Below are 15,314 nucleotides of genomic sequence, written 5' to 3' on the forward strand. Positions count from 1 at the left end.
TTACTTTATTTCAGAGGGAGCCGTTTCTCACAATGATTATACTCTCAACAGCTCCCTATTACATGTACTTGTTGCCAAGTAAGGTTTTATATTAAGCCAATAATTATTTTGAGTAATTACCAATAGTTTCCTCTGCCTTTTAGAGAGTTTTGGTCAAGAACAGTTGTGTAGGAGTAAGCATTAGTTACTGTAACTAATGCTACTTATCACTTTCCATTGATAGTCGAGATGCTATAGGATCAATAAAATAGATAAATGTTTGTGATAACAGATTCAGACATTTGTGAAAAACAACTAGAACATTTTAAAGGTTAAAGTGGTTTGGACGAAGAACTTTTGTATTCAATTATTCTTTAAGTGTATTTTTTCCAGCTCACAAAAAAAACAAAGTAAATGATACTGTAAACGTGAGAAAACTATTTCTATGATGCAAATTTTGTATTTTTTATAAGAAGAACAAATTAAACAAATATTAATTTTGTTGTTGCACCCTACAACAATTTGTCAAAATCTTCACAAGGATTCTGTTCAGGTGGGATTCAAAAAACATTGCACAATTTTTCGCATACGAAATATTTTCCTTAATTTAGTTGTAACAACCGAGATCAGCTGTTGCATTTTCTCTGCGATATGACTTCATTTGAGTGAGAAATATTTCACAGAAGAAAAAATTAGTTTTGAGCATGAAATTCATATTCTGTAACTTTTTAGACTAAAATTACGCTATGGTGTTTTTCATCCTCTCCAATCCAATAAATAAATTTGAAGGTTTGTGTCAAAACAAAATTATTATTATAATTTTTCTAGAATGCACTGCACAGGCTGCCCATGATTGACTTTTGGCTTTGTAGCATTAACATTAGATACTCACTAGTGCTTTCAAACAGACTGTGTGATCTCTCATGACCTAGTTATATATGGACTTGCTCATGGTTCCACGCAAAGAATTTCTGAACAAAGTATGAACAAATTTAACATTCTTAATGTGTGTGTTTTTATAATAATATTTATTCGCATAATGCTGTTTAACACCCACAAACTCAATCACTAACAAAATGCTGTGTTATTTATTAATCATGCTGATTTAAGGCCGGTTTGTAGTCCGTTGCGCCATGGAAACTTGACGTGCGATCCTTTGATTGAGGCCTAAAAACTGTCTTTTTATGATCACGCGTTAAGATTTTCATCGCGCGACTGACTAAAACTCGGCCTTTATTCATTAATGTAAGGTATCTGTTTGGTTATCAGTCTTATAATTAATGGCTATAATAAACTTACTTGCTTTTGATAGTATTGAGCATTTTGAGCACCATTTCACTTACAAGTAGCAATGTGGTAATATGGGGAAAATCAGATTGTATCCCCAAAATTTGAATCTGAGAAATGTTACTGTCCGGTAATGTAGGTTTCTCAGTTTGTGTATTCCATTTACGGGTTATTCTTCCTGCATTGACATTAAAGGCAGTGGACACTATTGGTAATCACTCAAAATAATTATCAGCATAAAACCTCACTTGGTAACGAGTAACGGGGAGAGGTTGACGGTATACAACATTGTGAGAAACGGCTCCCTCTGAAGTAACATAGTTTCCGAGAAAGAAGTAATTTTCCATGAATTTGATTTTGAGACCTCATTACCAATAGTGTCCAATGTCTTTAAACAGTTTAGTTTGATTGTATATCTATATTTATACAGGATTAAAATAATCAAACGGATCCAAACTCCAAAAGTATATTTGCCTTTAAGTATTCAGGAGGTCAAGTTTACAAAAGGTCTTGGCGATGTTTCTGTGAAATTTGGTTGGGTTTTTGCCATCAAAACAGGTCTAAAATATGAGTATTGTTGCTTTTTAGCAGCAGACAATAGTAATTTAAATAATATTCAATAGAAATTATTTTAATATATTCTTGCACTTCAGCCACCACTCTTAAATAAAACAAAACAAAGAAACTGCCACAAAAGCGAATAACTTTATTTTTTTCTACAATTTGTTATTACTTGAAAATTACCTTTTGATATTAATTTGAATACACTGTACCTATATATCTGACCAATTTGTTGCATGCTGTTTGATTTTTATGCTGATGTATGCTGCTCTTGTGACTGTATACAAAAATAAACTAGCCTCATGCAGATGCTAAATGTATAAAATAAAAAAAAGGAGGGATATTTTTTTTATAGCCGCTGCACTTTTTCTTTAACCTACATTAATAATAAACTGTACAACAAGGATTTTTGTGTGTGTTTGTGTTTTGCCTGATGTCTATTTAGTTGGGGGTAGGGGAGGGGGGGGGGCTTGATTTGCCTGGAAAATCAAGTACCAATTTTTATACCTGGTAAAAAGTCTCTCTTTTTTTCGATCCGATATTTTTCCTTTTTGCTATCCTTGAATTAAAACACGAAAAAAATGTGCTGATATAAGTTGAGTAGTTTACATACAAATTAATGAGAAATAGAATTTAGCTTTTGCCACAACTTCTAACCAACAAAAAGGACCTAGTAAATGCAATTAACTAAATAGTTTATGGCCTGCCGTTTCGACCATAGCAGAGTCTTCTTGAAGCTTAATGCCAACACAACAACATGAGCAGGTAACTAAAAGTTTACCTGCTAATGTTTGTTGTGGGTACAAAAAAATGCCTTTCGGCAAACTAAAATCGGGCCGTGCAAATTTTAAATTTGGACCAAAAGAATTTGATTAATCGCACATGGGATAGCTTTTATTTCTTAGAAAAATCTCTAGGCCCTATTCAGAGGCATTTACAAATGATCAGTATCTAGATTTTCCCCCTTTTTATCATAGTATGCCGAAACTTCTGAGATAAAAAACACACAAAAGTGTATGAAGATGTTGTCCAACAACCAAGGAGGTTATGCAAATTAGTTTCTGAGTTGGATCACGTGGTGCAAGTAACTTGTGCCGCGAATTTTACCTCTATAAACATTTTTATAACAATTATTATTGTGACATGGTTAACAAAAACAACTAACTATTAATTTTTAGTTTATTAATTTTGATTGGAGTAGGCCTAATGTAATTTTTGAAAACCCTAAAAACTAGCCGTTTGATGAAGGTTGACCAATGAAAACGACTGTTTCGGAAGTTTATGACCGATTGATGAAGATTGACCAATGAAAACGACTGTTTCGGAAGCCTTTGGATTATCACGTGCGTGCCAAGAGCGCACGAGTTTCAAAGACAAAATGGACGACGTCGAAACGTCTCTCGACCACTTCTGTGCTTTAGTGCCCAACAAAATGAAGTTTTTACGGGTTTCCAAAGACACAAGTACCACAAAAGCATGATGGTGAGTTATACATTTGATTTTGATAATGGTGGTTTTGATTTGTAGGATTTTCACATGATTATTTTGAGTTGAATGTGGGGGCTGTTTTCATATTTTGAGTTTAACAAAAATTCTCATTAGATAGCGCCCCTCTATCGGCAGGAGTAGGAAAGGTATATACAATATTAATAACAACACTGAACATGTGCGCAATCATCATCACAACATAATGATTTAGTTAAACTGTGATGAGAGGGAATGGTCTGCACAATTATATTAATTAAAAATTGGACCTTTTCAGATATATTTTAAATAATTTTGTATATTTTTCTCCACTGGCACTGCACTGGATGTCCTGTTTTCACGGTATTATTACTATGGCTTTTTCTTTGAATCAGAAAAAAAATAATCATGCCACATATCACCTTATGCAAACATATATTAAATCGTGATGGACATTGACAATGACATTTTCACACCACACAACGATTTTCGATGACTTCAACTGGTCCCACACTAGACAGTACATAAGCAGTATTAGGCAGTTTCAGTGAAATTTAATGCATGTGATTTTTTCTCTGACAAGATGTGGTCACCATGTGCGGAATTTTATCGGCTACACGATGATGTAATCATTATCTCATTTTGTGTAAAGATGTGCTCCCTCATCGCAAAAAACGTCTTCGGGCTTCTTTGGCGCTTTCCGAAGATTTCCGAAATCCGTAGTCCGTGGGGTTCATAGGTGACGTCATGCACAAACGAATGGGCTCTGCACGCGAGGTAGTCTTGGTGCAAGACGTTTCTCGTTTCCTTTTCACGCACACCGCGGCCAATTCACCGACAGCGCGCGCGCGGACTCACCTGACTTTAGTTCACTCACCGCCCCGGAGAAACGTCTTGGTCCGTTTGCTGATCGCTCGGGAAATTCCGAGCACATTCCAATCATGCCGCGCTGCGCTAGGCCTGCATAACTCTGACGTAGCAGGATCAGCATAATTTCCCACAGTCTGGTATCTGTACGTCTTCGATGCAACGCAACCAGAAACAGCCAGGCTTCCTCGTATGTTAGTTGGTGTGTAGGGCTTGTACATTTACGTTCGTCTTTAAATTTTTGTAAACATGACAACGATTGTGATCAACTGTGCTTTATAGTTAAGTGCCGATAGCCATGCAGGATATCTTTCTTTTTTTTCGAAATAATGTGCAAATAAACCCATACAAGTTACAAGTTCTCTCATCTGCAAATAAAACACTCGACTCCTCGAGTCTTGCCGATACGGTCAGCAATATTGTTATAGTATTTTTTCATTGACTGACAATTTCTTCCCTCTAACAATCGATCGCAACCGCTGATCTCTAATTAATAATAACATAAAGATCAGTGATCGCCTTGGTTGCATGCGCAACAAAACGCACATGGTGTGTATTTCCCCGGGTTCCCGTCGTAGCATGATGCAGCGAGGCTTTTACTCGACACGTCGGGTGCATGCAAGTTACCAGGCTGGCCCGCTTGTCTGTTTCCAGTTGTGCGCGTGCGTAGTATTTTGTTGACCCACACGTTGAATATGTATGTGAGGTCACATAACTCAAACATGCACACGGACCAAGACGTTTCTCCGGGGCGGTGAGTGGACTATAAGTCAGGTGAGTCGGTGCGCGCGCTGTCGGTGAATTGGCCGCGGTGTGCGTGAAAAGGAAACGAGAAACGTCTTGCACCAAGACTACACGCAAGGCCGGTTTTTGTCGTTGCTCTCTATTTTTTACAATATCTCCGAAACTATTGATCCGATTTCAAATATTTTTGAAATGTAAGCACGAGGAGAGAATGCTCCTGCCTGCTGTCAAGTCTCATTGTTTTGAGTTGTACAAAATGTGAGTTATGATTTAATATATTTCGTTCTTTTTTTTCGGGGCTGTGTGTGTGTGTGTTTTGGTACACGTGAAATCAACTTGATGGAACTGCCTAGCAGTATGTGGAATAAACATTCTTCGCAGTGACTACAAGTGTTCTGTGAGACTTTGTGTATGACTCTACACTAGAGCCAGTAGTTGTCTTCATTTTGTTTAAAATATTTTTTTATTACATTTTAGAATTACCATGGTAATTTGCAAAAAATTAACAAAAAAGTGAGAATAATTATTCGCTTTCAAATTTTTAGTTTTTTTCCCCCCTTTTTTTCCTCCTAACATTTATAATAAAGCGTCTAAATAAACAGCCATAAGTGAATCACCTGGACGGATGTTTAAATTTTAATATTAATAATATTGATATTAGGGTTAAAACAAAATTCTCTAAATATATTAGAAAATGATATGAGGCACATGGCGTCTTTGAACCTGTGTATTTTTTTCCAGAATGCTTAGCAAAATGTCCAGTCATCATAATTTGATCATCCTGAATTGTGAATTGAAATAGTGTTTGATGAAACACTTCCAGTGGGCAATTTTTGTTATGGCCCCATTTTTTGTACCATTTAAAATTGCCTTAGATACCAAACTTTTTGCATTTACAAGTGCAACTAACCTGTCAAGCCTTACGTGCTTCTAAGTTTTGGTCAAGGGAGAGGAGACTACCCTCTTTGCTTGGCAAATAAAACCACGAACATTTTATCTAGGGACTGTTTACATCGCGCACAGAGAGGTAAAAGATTTGCCCTGATGTAAGGGACACCTTGAAAACAGGACATCCTACGATATTATTTAGGTTTACTAAAATGTACATTATAAGGGTAGTTCAGTTAGTTTTCATCTTGCAGTGGTCATTTAAAAAATGTAGACTCTCCAGCAGTGGAGCCTGTGGTTATATATATTTAATTCAAAAATAGCACGGAACTAAGTAAATCGCAAGGAACATTCATATATATTCATCAAATAAAGTCTGTAAAAAATCAACAAAACACCAAACACAGAAATGAGACTGACAGAGGAGGTCAAAAAGTTGACAGGAAAAAAAGCAAGTATTGTCTGTAATTAATGTTTTTCTTGCTCAGCACTACTGTAATTTCTCTGTATATTGCAGCCTCTCATACCTAAAATCTATCAAAAATCAAAACTTTGTCAAGCATCCATATATATTTTTTAAGGTAATTTTTGATGGAATTTCAGACTTACAAATAGTCCATATAGGTAAGAAGACGCCTTAACCAAGGCTATGAAATGAAAAATTAAGCACAAAATCGACCGTCAAGCAGCTCCATGAAATTGGGCCCTGGTCCTTGCTTTATGCTTTAACCTTTGCAAATAAAATTTTGCTTTTTAAGACCCTCTGGCTTTTCCTTCTATTTAAAGATGAATCACAAGAACCATCTCTGCCCTCACAGGTACCCATTTACCCCTGGGTGGAGAGAAGCAATAGTTAAGTGTCTTGCTCAGGGACACAAGTGTCACGACTGGGATTTGAACCCACACTCTGCTGAACAGAATCACCAGAGCTTGAATTCGGAGCTCTTATCCGCTCAGCCACGTACACTACAATTAACATACATATGGCAGTATTTTTGCAGACATCGTCTTTATAAAAGTATCCTGTATCAAGCTAGAATGGCACTGATGAACATGCGCAGTGTTTATTTTTGGTTGACTTTGCAGGGCTGTATGCTTCGTTTTTGAAAGGGCAATGGCACCAAGGCATTTTCTTCTTGGTAAAGGGCATCCTATGATGAAATTTCAAATTTGTACTGGAGCATTTCAAGGGCACCAAGGCAATTACCTTGGGCACGGAGGCAATCGCCTCCGTTGCCTCCATGAAGTATCAGGCCTGACTTTGGGGAGTTTTTGTATACAGGTATTGTTTAAAACTACTAGATATGGAGAAAGTGTTTTGAGAATAACCCCATGGCACCCTCTGAAGAAACTGACAGACCATTTCACTAAACATTTTATATTTTGTTTGTATTTAGGTTACAGCTACAGATGTCTCTGGACAGATAAAGTCAACTCCCCCAAAGTAGATGCTTGATGATGCACATGAAGTCCTGCGTGAAGATTCAAAGATGTCTTCTCAGTCAATAGGTAAATTTATTAAGAGAAACCATTTGTTTGAGATGCCCGAAGATGGATATTGTAGTTTTATCTGCTTTAAGAAAAAAAACTTAAATTTTAAAAACGTTTTCCATAATCAAAAGGTAATGGTGGAAAATGTTTGTGAGACATGGTACAGATTTCTGCAGTGGTCAGTGATTTGCTGGCAATGTTTTAAATGCAACTGAACCGTAAAATAAAAACTTTTGGCAAAAAAAACGCACCAAAGCTCTGTGTGTGTGATCACTGAGAGCCATGCTGCGTTCGACCTACATACATTTGTGACTGATGTCGTTCTCATTTCTGTATACAGGCTTAGCAGCAAATTTTTAGGCAACCTTTAAAAGCATCTCTATGAAGTTTGGCCCTGGCCTATCGTCAGCAGGCATGGTTGGAAATCATAACAATGATCACAGACCGGCAGTCCAGAGCACTTTGGTTAGAGGAACAAGGTACCAATATTTGAGTACAGGAACATTTAGTGGATAACCTGAAATAGTCAGATATGGATGTCTGCTGGGGACCCCCCGCTGCGTGTGGCGCATGGACCCCCAACAAAGAGGCAAAATAATGGGCCATATCAAACATTGTAGGTACCACATGAAACCAAGTGGAAATTATTATTAACATGATACTAAGTAAAAAAATATCAAACGACAGACAAATCTTCCGCTGCAATAGGCCTGCCAGACACCCCTTCCCCAAAATGTTTGTGTACGAACCTGAAGGATGAAATTAACAAGTTGTCAAATAAGCTCAAATTTACATGAAACTTTGTCAAACTGTCCCCGGCAGACATCCATATCTGACTATGTCGGGTTATACACTAAATGTCCCTGTACTTGAATATTGGTACCTAGTTCCTTTAACCAAAATAATCTGGGCTGCTGGTCTATATTTGTTCATGTCAATGTAATCTGATACACAATAATTTCATTAATTTTGGTAATACTGAAACTTTCCACAGTGGCCAAAGATGAGACCACACCCCAACCTCAAGAAGAGACGGACGAACAAGAGGAGTCTCCGAACAACACTTCTGAGGAGGTACCAGAAGAAGAAGGTGAGTCATCCTACTTCACAAGTATTTTATTAACCCTCGTACTCTTTGACCCATTCAATATCATCCGTGTAGTTAGTAAGATGGATAAACTAAGTGAGCCTGCAGTATGGTGTCATGTGGTAAATGCAGAAGATTCTCTCTGAAGATATTTCCCGAGAATTCGGGATCCTTGCAGTTTTCACACAAATCGATTCGCAAAGTGATTCGCTAAAAACGGATTCGCAGACTCATATCAGATTTCTAGGCCTGGAACGGATCCCTACACATTGCATATTCAACCCTCCTACTGTCTGCCCATTTTCCTTGTCTCCAGCATGTTGAATGTAATTATAAATTTCTCCCTGATTATTGTACAAAATCTCCCTTATTTGCAAGAAGCAAATGTTGGAAGCTCTCACAATGTTGATACGCATTCTTACCTACACTCGAGTGGAACTGTCCCACGTTGGGTCATGTTGCAGGCATGTATCAAAAGACCAATGAACAACCTTTTTTTCTTTTCTTTTTTTGCAAGAAAGTCATCCTAAAGACCTTGGGTTCGCAAAAAGTTGTGTCAGACGAGCTGATTTTCATGCTTCTCCAAAGACAATTGTGGCGAAGTGAATGATCTCTGGTGTAGTTAATAAGATAAACTTCGGGGCACCCTCTTAAGAAACTAACAGACCCTTTCACAAAACAGTTTATATTTTGTTTGTGTTTAGGTAATAACTTCAGATGTCTCTGGACAGATAAAGTCTACTCCGCCAAAGTAGATGCTTGATGATGCACATGAAGTCCTGCGTGAAGATTCAAAGAGATTCAAAGATGTCTTCTCAGCCAATAGGTAAATTTATTAAGAGAAACCATTTGTTTGAGATGCCCGAAGATGGATATTGTACAGTTTGATCATACTAAGCTTTGAAGGAACACGTTGCCTTGGATCGGACGAGTTGGTCTTTGAAAAGCATTTGAAACCGTTTGTTATGAAATGCAAATGGTCAATATCGATAATTTAAAAGTAGAATATATTGATCCACACAAGTATCAGTATCACTCGAAATTGCACGGTTTTCCTGTTACGTCGCGAACTAAACATGGTTTAAAAATTTGTATAGCGTATTAATAGCGTATTTTTGTGGCAAGTAAATAATATGGCAGTCGAGAGGACGCATCGTGCTTGCGGAATACCTGTCTAAGGAATGCTACAAAAATATCTTGAAAATGAGGATGCACAACACATTGTTACAATTAAAGAATTGTTACATGTTCAGTCTACGCTGCAGGCTAAAGCCTTTAAACGTTCGTAGTGCTGGCCCAAAATCCGGACAAGTTTCCCAATGGCCCAAAATCTGGAGAACGGTTTTCAGCCTTTTTTTTCCATAACCCACTCACAGGCCCAAGATGTGCGCTAGTTTTTCGTTATGTGTTATCATATAAGAAGTCTATTAGAGTGCACATAATGGCCAGCCCTTTTACTTGATAAAATTGTCCTACTTCCAAGGACCAAATATCATGTGAAGTCAAGATAGTTGGCTGTGCAAAATTCCTGGATGAAATCAGTCCCCGCCTTAATGATTGAAATTGTTAATAAAATGTTAAATTTCTTACTCATTACTTTTTGTCATCCTCTAGAGATCAAGTAATCCAGATGTAGAGTGTGAGATCTTTGTTCATAGAGGCTGACCATTAGTCGGCGGAGATATAAGCACATCTGTGAAGGATGGAGCATTTGGACAACTTTACCAACTTTAAAGGGTAAATACCAGAGTTATCCCTGATGCAAATTTAACATCGTTTATATATCGTTGTGGTACCTGCTGCCAAAACATAGGATGCACTGCAGTTTAAAGCATTCGTAGTGCTTGCCCAAAATCTGATGGCCCAAAATCCGGACAACAGTTTCCCGCCTTCTTTTCCCCATAACCCACTCACACGCCTGAGATGTGCGCTAGTTTTCATTATTTTGATTTGATTTTTTATTTTATTTGATGCTTTGATGTTTGGGATTTGCATTGATGGTCTTATGGTATTAAAGACAACTTGTTTAACCTTTTTTCTTCATTTATTCTTTTATCTACACAGCCCCTCATTCGATGTTGGCAACAATCTACTGTGGCAAGTCAATCAACTGTGAAGGTAGGATACATTTTTCTATATCAAAAAGGCTTAAAGGCACTGGACACTTTTAGTAATCACTGTTAGCACAAAAACTTCCTTCGATTAATGGGGAGCTGTTGATAGTATAAAACATTGTGAGAAACAGCTCCCTCTGAAATAACGTAGTTTTTGAGAAAGAAGCAATTTTCCACTAAAATATTTGAATTTTATTTTGAGACCTCAGAGTTTTATTTTGAGGTTTTGAAATCAAGCATCTGAAAGCTCACAACTATATGTGACAAGGGTGTTATTATCTCGCAATTTCGACAAGTTAAAATTTCACAGATTTGTTATTTTGTGCATGTGCATATTGTGAGATACACCAAGTGTCTTTGACAATTACCAAAGATCTCCAGTGCCTCTAATCTTATAAACAATTCGAGGAATGTGTCAGATCTTCAGTCGATCAGCTGATTTCCTTCTTTTTGGTTTCTCGGATGTGCCATTGAAAGTTGCAAAACAAAACTCATCACCAGCTAAAATGCAGTTGCTTGCCTTTATGTACCTCGTTGAGTTGCTTACAAAAACTATGTAGGCATAACTTTCAAGGAGCAAGGAGAGACTTACTAAGAGAACATGACCCAGAAATATGTTTGAGCATTAGTCGTGGTTATAAAGGGACACAGTGCCTTAGATCGGGCGAGCTGGTCTGTGAAAAGTGTTTGTTGTGAAATGCATGGTTAAAAGATGTTTTAGTTGTAGAATATAAGGATCTACACAAATATGCCCCGAAATTGCTCAGTTTTTTCCTTATCATCTCAAACAGGGCACACCAATTTGTGGAGTAAAATTTTTGACACCACAAAATGGAAGAACGTATTGGTTCACTAAGTAAGAAAAAAAAACACGCGATTTCAAGGCATGTTTGTATGTTGTTTTGGGTTTTTTTTTTGGGGGGGGGGTTAATAAGAATACGAAGATAAACCCATTTGCACACCTCAAACATTCTATCACATTCTTGAAATTGAGCAGCTCATTACCTGTTGAATGTTTCACATGCTACTTCTGGAAATTCTTGATTGAAAACGATTGGATTGAAATGGATAAACTTTTCTAAATTCCAATGATGTACCTAATACTTTGACCAAAATATATTCAGATGTTTGTTGTAGTGACCCAGTTAAAGGTTTAGTATTAATTCTCTTTTCTTTCTTTCATCCTCTACAGATCAACTAATCGAGACAGAGAGTGTCGGATCTCCATTCGTGTTCCAGCCCATCACCAGTGGACATGCCTTTTTATCAGCAGTAGTTTAGTGTTTGTAGCTTTGAATTTATAACTACTTGTATCTGGGATGGATCTAAAGGTTTAGTCTAATATCACCAAGATAATGAAGGCTTTTCTTGAAAGAGCATCAGTGTCTGCAAGATTGAAATGTGCACATTCTGAGTGTGGTAAATCATTCATACTTTCCTTGTGTGGTGATCTACCTATATTTACCCATGGTGAATCATTCATACTTTCCTTGTGTGGTGATCTACCTATATTTACCCATGGTGAATCTTTCATACTTTCCTTGTGTGGTGATCTACCTATATTTACCCATGGTGAATCAATCATACTTTCCTTGTGTGGTGATCTACCTAATTTAACCCATGGTGAATCAATCATACTTTCCTTGTGTGGTGATCTACCTATATTTATCCATGGTGAATCAATCATACTTTCCTTGTGTGGTGATCTACCTATATTTACCCATGGTGAATCTTTCATACTTTCCTTGTGTGGTGATCTACCTATATTTACCCATGGTGAATCAATCATACTTTCCTTGTGTGGTGATCTACCTAATTTAACCCATGGTGAGTCATTCATACTTTCCTTGTGTGGTGATCTACCTATATTTACCCATGGTGAATCAATCATACTTTCCTTGTGTGGTGATCTGCCTAATTTAACCCATGGTGAATCATTCATACTTTCCTTGTGTGGTGATCTACCTATATTTACCCATGGTGAATCATTCATACTTTCCTTGTGTGGTGATCTACATATATTTACCCATGGTGAATCATTCATACTTTCCTTGTGTGGTGATCTACCTATATTTACCCATGGTGAATCATTCATACTTTACTTGTGTGGTGATCTACCTATATTTACCCATGGTGAATCATTCATACTTTCCTTGTGTGGCGATCTACCTATATTTACCCATGGTGAATCATTCATACTTTCCTTGTGTGGTGAACCATTCAAATCAAAATTCCAAATTGATATGCCAAAGGCTTAGTTGTATGTAGTTATGTTTCACTCACTATTCATTTAGGCCATTCAATTTAGGTGTGCTGATGTCATGGAGTTGACAAACTTGGTTGCCATATAGTGGAGCCGGCATGGGAATTTTCCCCCCCTTTTTTCCCCTTATGGGTTTTAGGGGGGTTTTCGCCCATCTCATACATCAGCAACTAGCAGCCAGGCAACTTTTCAGATGGTCATCTGATTTTATGGTTTTGGTTTTCTCAGCCATTGAAAATTAAAAAACACAGTAATAAATCTTGCTGTGCCCATTTCTGGAAACGTCACATCTTTTGCAAAAATTCAGAGTTGCATGTCTGAAATAGGTGACACTTTGGTGTCAAAGACAAATAAAACACAGTACAAAATCTTGCTGTGCCTGTTTCTGGAAAAAATAGTTTTTCTTTTGTTTTTGGTCAAAATACAGAGTCGCATGTCTGAAATAGGTGACACTTTAGTGTCTAAATAGGTTCATTAGGTGTCAAAGAAAATTTGACACAACATTTAAGGTGTATTTAATTAAAACTGTTGTAGATGACTAAATATTTCATTACTAAATTACCCATACTTACCCTGGTTTTGCGTATATTCGCTACACTTTCACCTGTGTTTTGAATTTCCTCTGTTTTGCATATTCTCTACACTTTCACCTGTGTTTTGAATTTCCTCTGTTTTGCATATTCTCTACACTTTCACCTGTGTTTTGAATAACCCATACTTCCCCTGGTGTTGCGTATTCTCTACACTTTCACCTTGGTTTGAATTACCCATACTTCCCCTGGTGTTGCTTATTCACTGCACTTTCACCTGTGTTTTGATTTTTTTGAATTACCCATATTTCCCCTTGTGTTGCGTATTCTCTACACTTTCACATGTGTGGAGAATTACCAATACTTTCCGTGGTGTTGCATATTCTCTACACTTTCACCTGTGTTTTGAATTGGGCATACTTCCCCTGGTGTTGCTCATTCTCTACCTTTTCACATGTGTGGAGAATTACCAATACTTTAACTGGTGTTGCGTATTCTCTACACTTTCACCTGTGTTTTGAATTACCCATACTTCCCCAGTTGTTGCTTATTCTCTGCACTTTCGCATGTGTTTTGAATTACCCATAATTCCCCTGGTATTGCGTATTCTCTACACTTTTACATGCGTTTTGAATTACCCATACTTCCCTTGGTATTGCGTATTCTCTACACTTTCACCTGTGTTTTGAATCGCCCATACTTCCCCTGGTGTTGCTTATTCTCTACACTTTCACATGTGTGGAGAATAACCCTTACTTTCAGTTCACTGGTGTTGTGTTTTCTCTATACACTATCACCTGTGATTTGAATCGCCCATAATTCCCCTGGTGGTGCGTATTCTCTCCCCTTCACTTATGTTGTGATTTACTCATAAAGCCCTTGTGTGGTGATCTACTCATACTTCTTTTGTGTGCTGATCTACCCATACTGAAATAGTTACCCCTTTCACGTCTATAAAGGGCATTAATTGGGTGTCCAGGCTTATGACAATTAATATATGATACATTGTAGGTATTTAATTTAGTTAGTTTTGTACATTAGTCTATGTCCCAGGGGTGTGCCAATAATCTTGTCTGGTGATCTACCCATTCTTTACTCTGTGATTAATGACCCTTTCCCTTGAGTGGTGAATTGCTTACACTTTTCCTTGTGTGGTGATCAGCCTATTCCTTACACTGTGGTAAATGACACTTCTCCTTGTGTTGTGAATTACTCACACTTGGTCCCTTGTGTGGTGAAATGTACATACTACCCTCTGTATGGTGAAATAACCACTTTGACTTCAGCTTAGATTTATCCACACTTCTCCCTGTGTGGTGAATAACTCAACTTCCCCTTTTGTCCCAAGATCCATCCCTTATCTGCACTAAAGATGTATGATTCAGATTTCAATTAATTCATCAATGAAAAACTAACAAAAATTCCTCATCAAACCAAAGGAAAATCTTCCCTTGCAGATAATCAGGGCACTTTGATTGTCTTCTTGGGAAACAGTTTTACCAGTCAGAGAGCACTCTGATTGAAACTGTTCAGAGAAATGTCAAACAAATTTTTCTTCTGATTTTTTGGATGAATATAATTTGTACCTTCCCTTGCGGATAATCAGGGCACTCTGATTGTCTTCTTGGGACAGTTTTACCAGTCAGAAAGCACCCTGGTTTAAATTGTTCAAAGAAATTTTGGTGGTACTTTTGGATGAATATAATAGACACCTTCCCTTGCGGATAATCAGGGCACTCTGATTGTCTTCTTGGGAAACAGTTTTACCAGTCAGAGAGCACTCTGATTGAGACACTTTTTTGAAATTGTAGATGCTAAGAATTGAAGAGAACATCCTAACCACCCTGTCTGAATCATATGTCTTTGGGTAGATAGTTTAATGTAATTAGTTTAAAAGTAATTAGTTTAAATGTAAGAGTTGCTCCTACTAAAGAATGAGACCATGAAAAAGAGTTTTTTTAGATAAAATAATGACTTTTCTTGCAAGCAAATTCATTATTTCAGAAATTGGGCAAACATAAAAACACAATTATAGAAAT

The 15,314-nt window shown here is 37.3% G+C and overlaps 1 long non-coding RNA gene across 1 annotated transcript; it reads left to right on the forward strand.

Annotated features, from left to right (window-relative positions):
• The first annotated feature begins 3,220 nt into the window (after positions 1–3,220).
• On the forward strand, positions 3,221–11,930 carry LOC117293112. The gene is made up of 7 exons (XR_004519357.1): positions 3,221–3,309; positions 7,188–7,299; positions 8,276–8,371; positions 9,073–9,194; positions 9,983–10,105; positions 10,433–10,486; positions 11,675–11,930. It is a non-coding gene; the product is annotated as an uncharacterized LOC117293112 (long non-coding RNA).
• The last annotated feature ends 3,384 nt before the right edge of the window (positions 11,931–15,314 follow it).

The sequence above is a fragment of the Asterias rubens genome, chromosome 7 (genome assembly GCF_902459465.1).
Source record: "Asterias rubens chromosome 7, eAstRub1.3, whole genome shotgun sequence".
NCBI lineage: Eukaryota > Metazoa > Echinodermata > Asteroidea > Forcipulatida > Asteriidae > Asterias > Asterias rubens.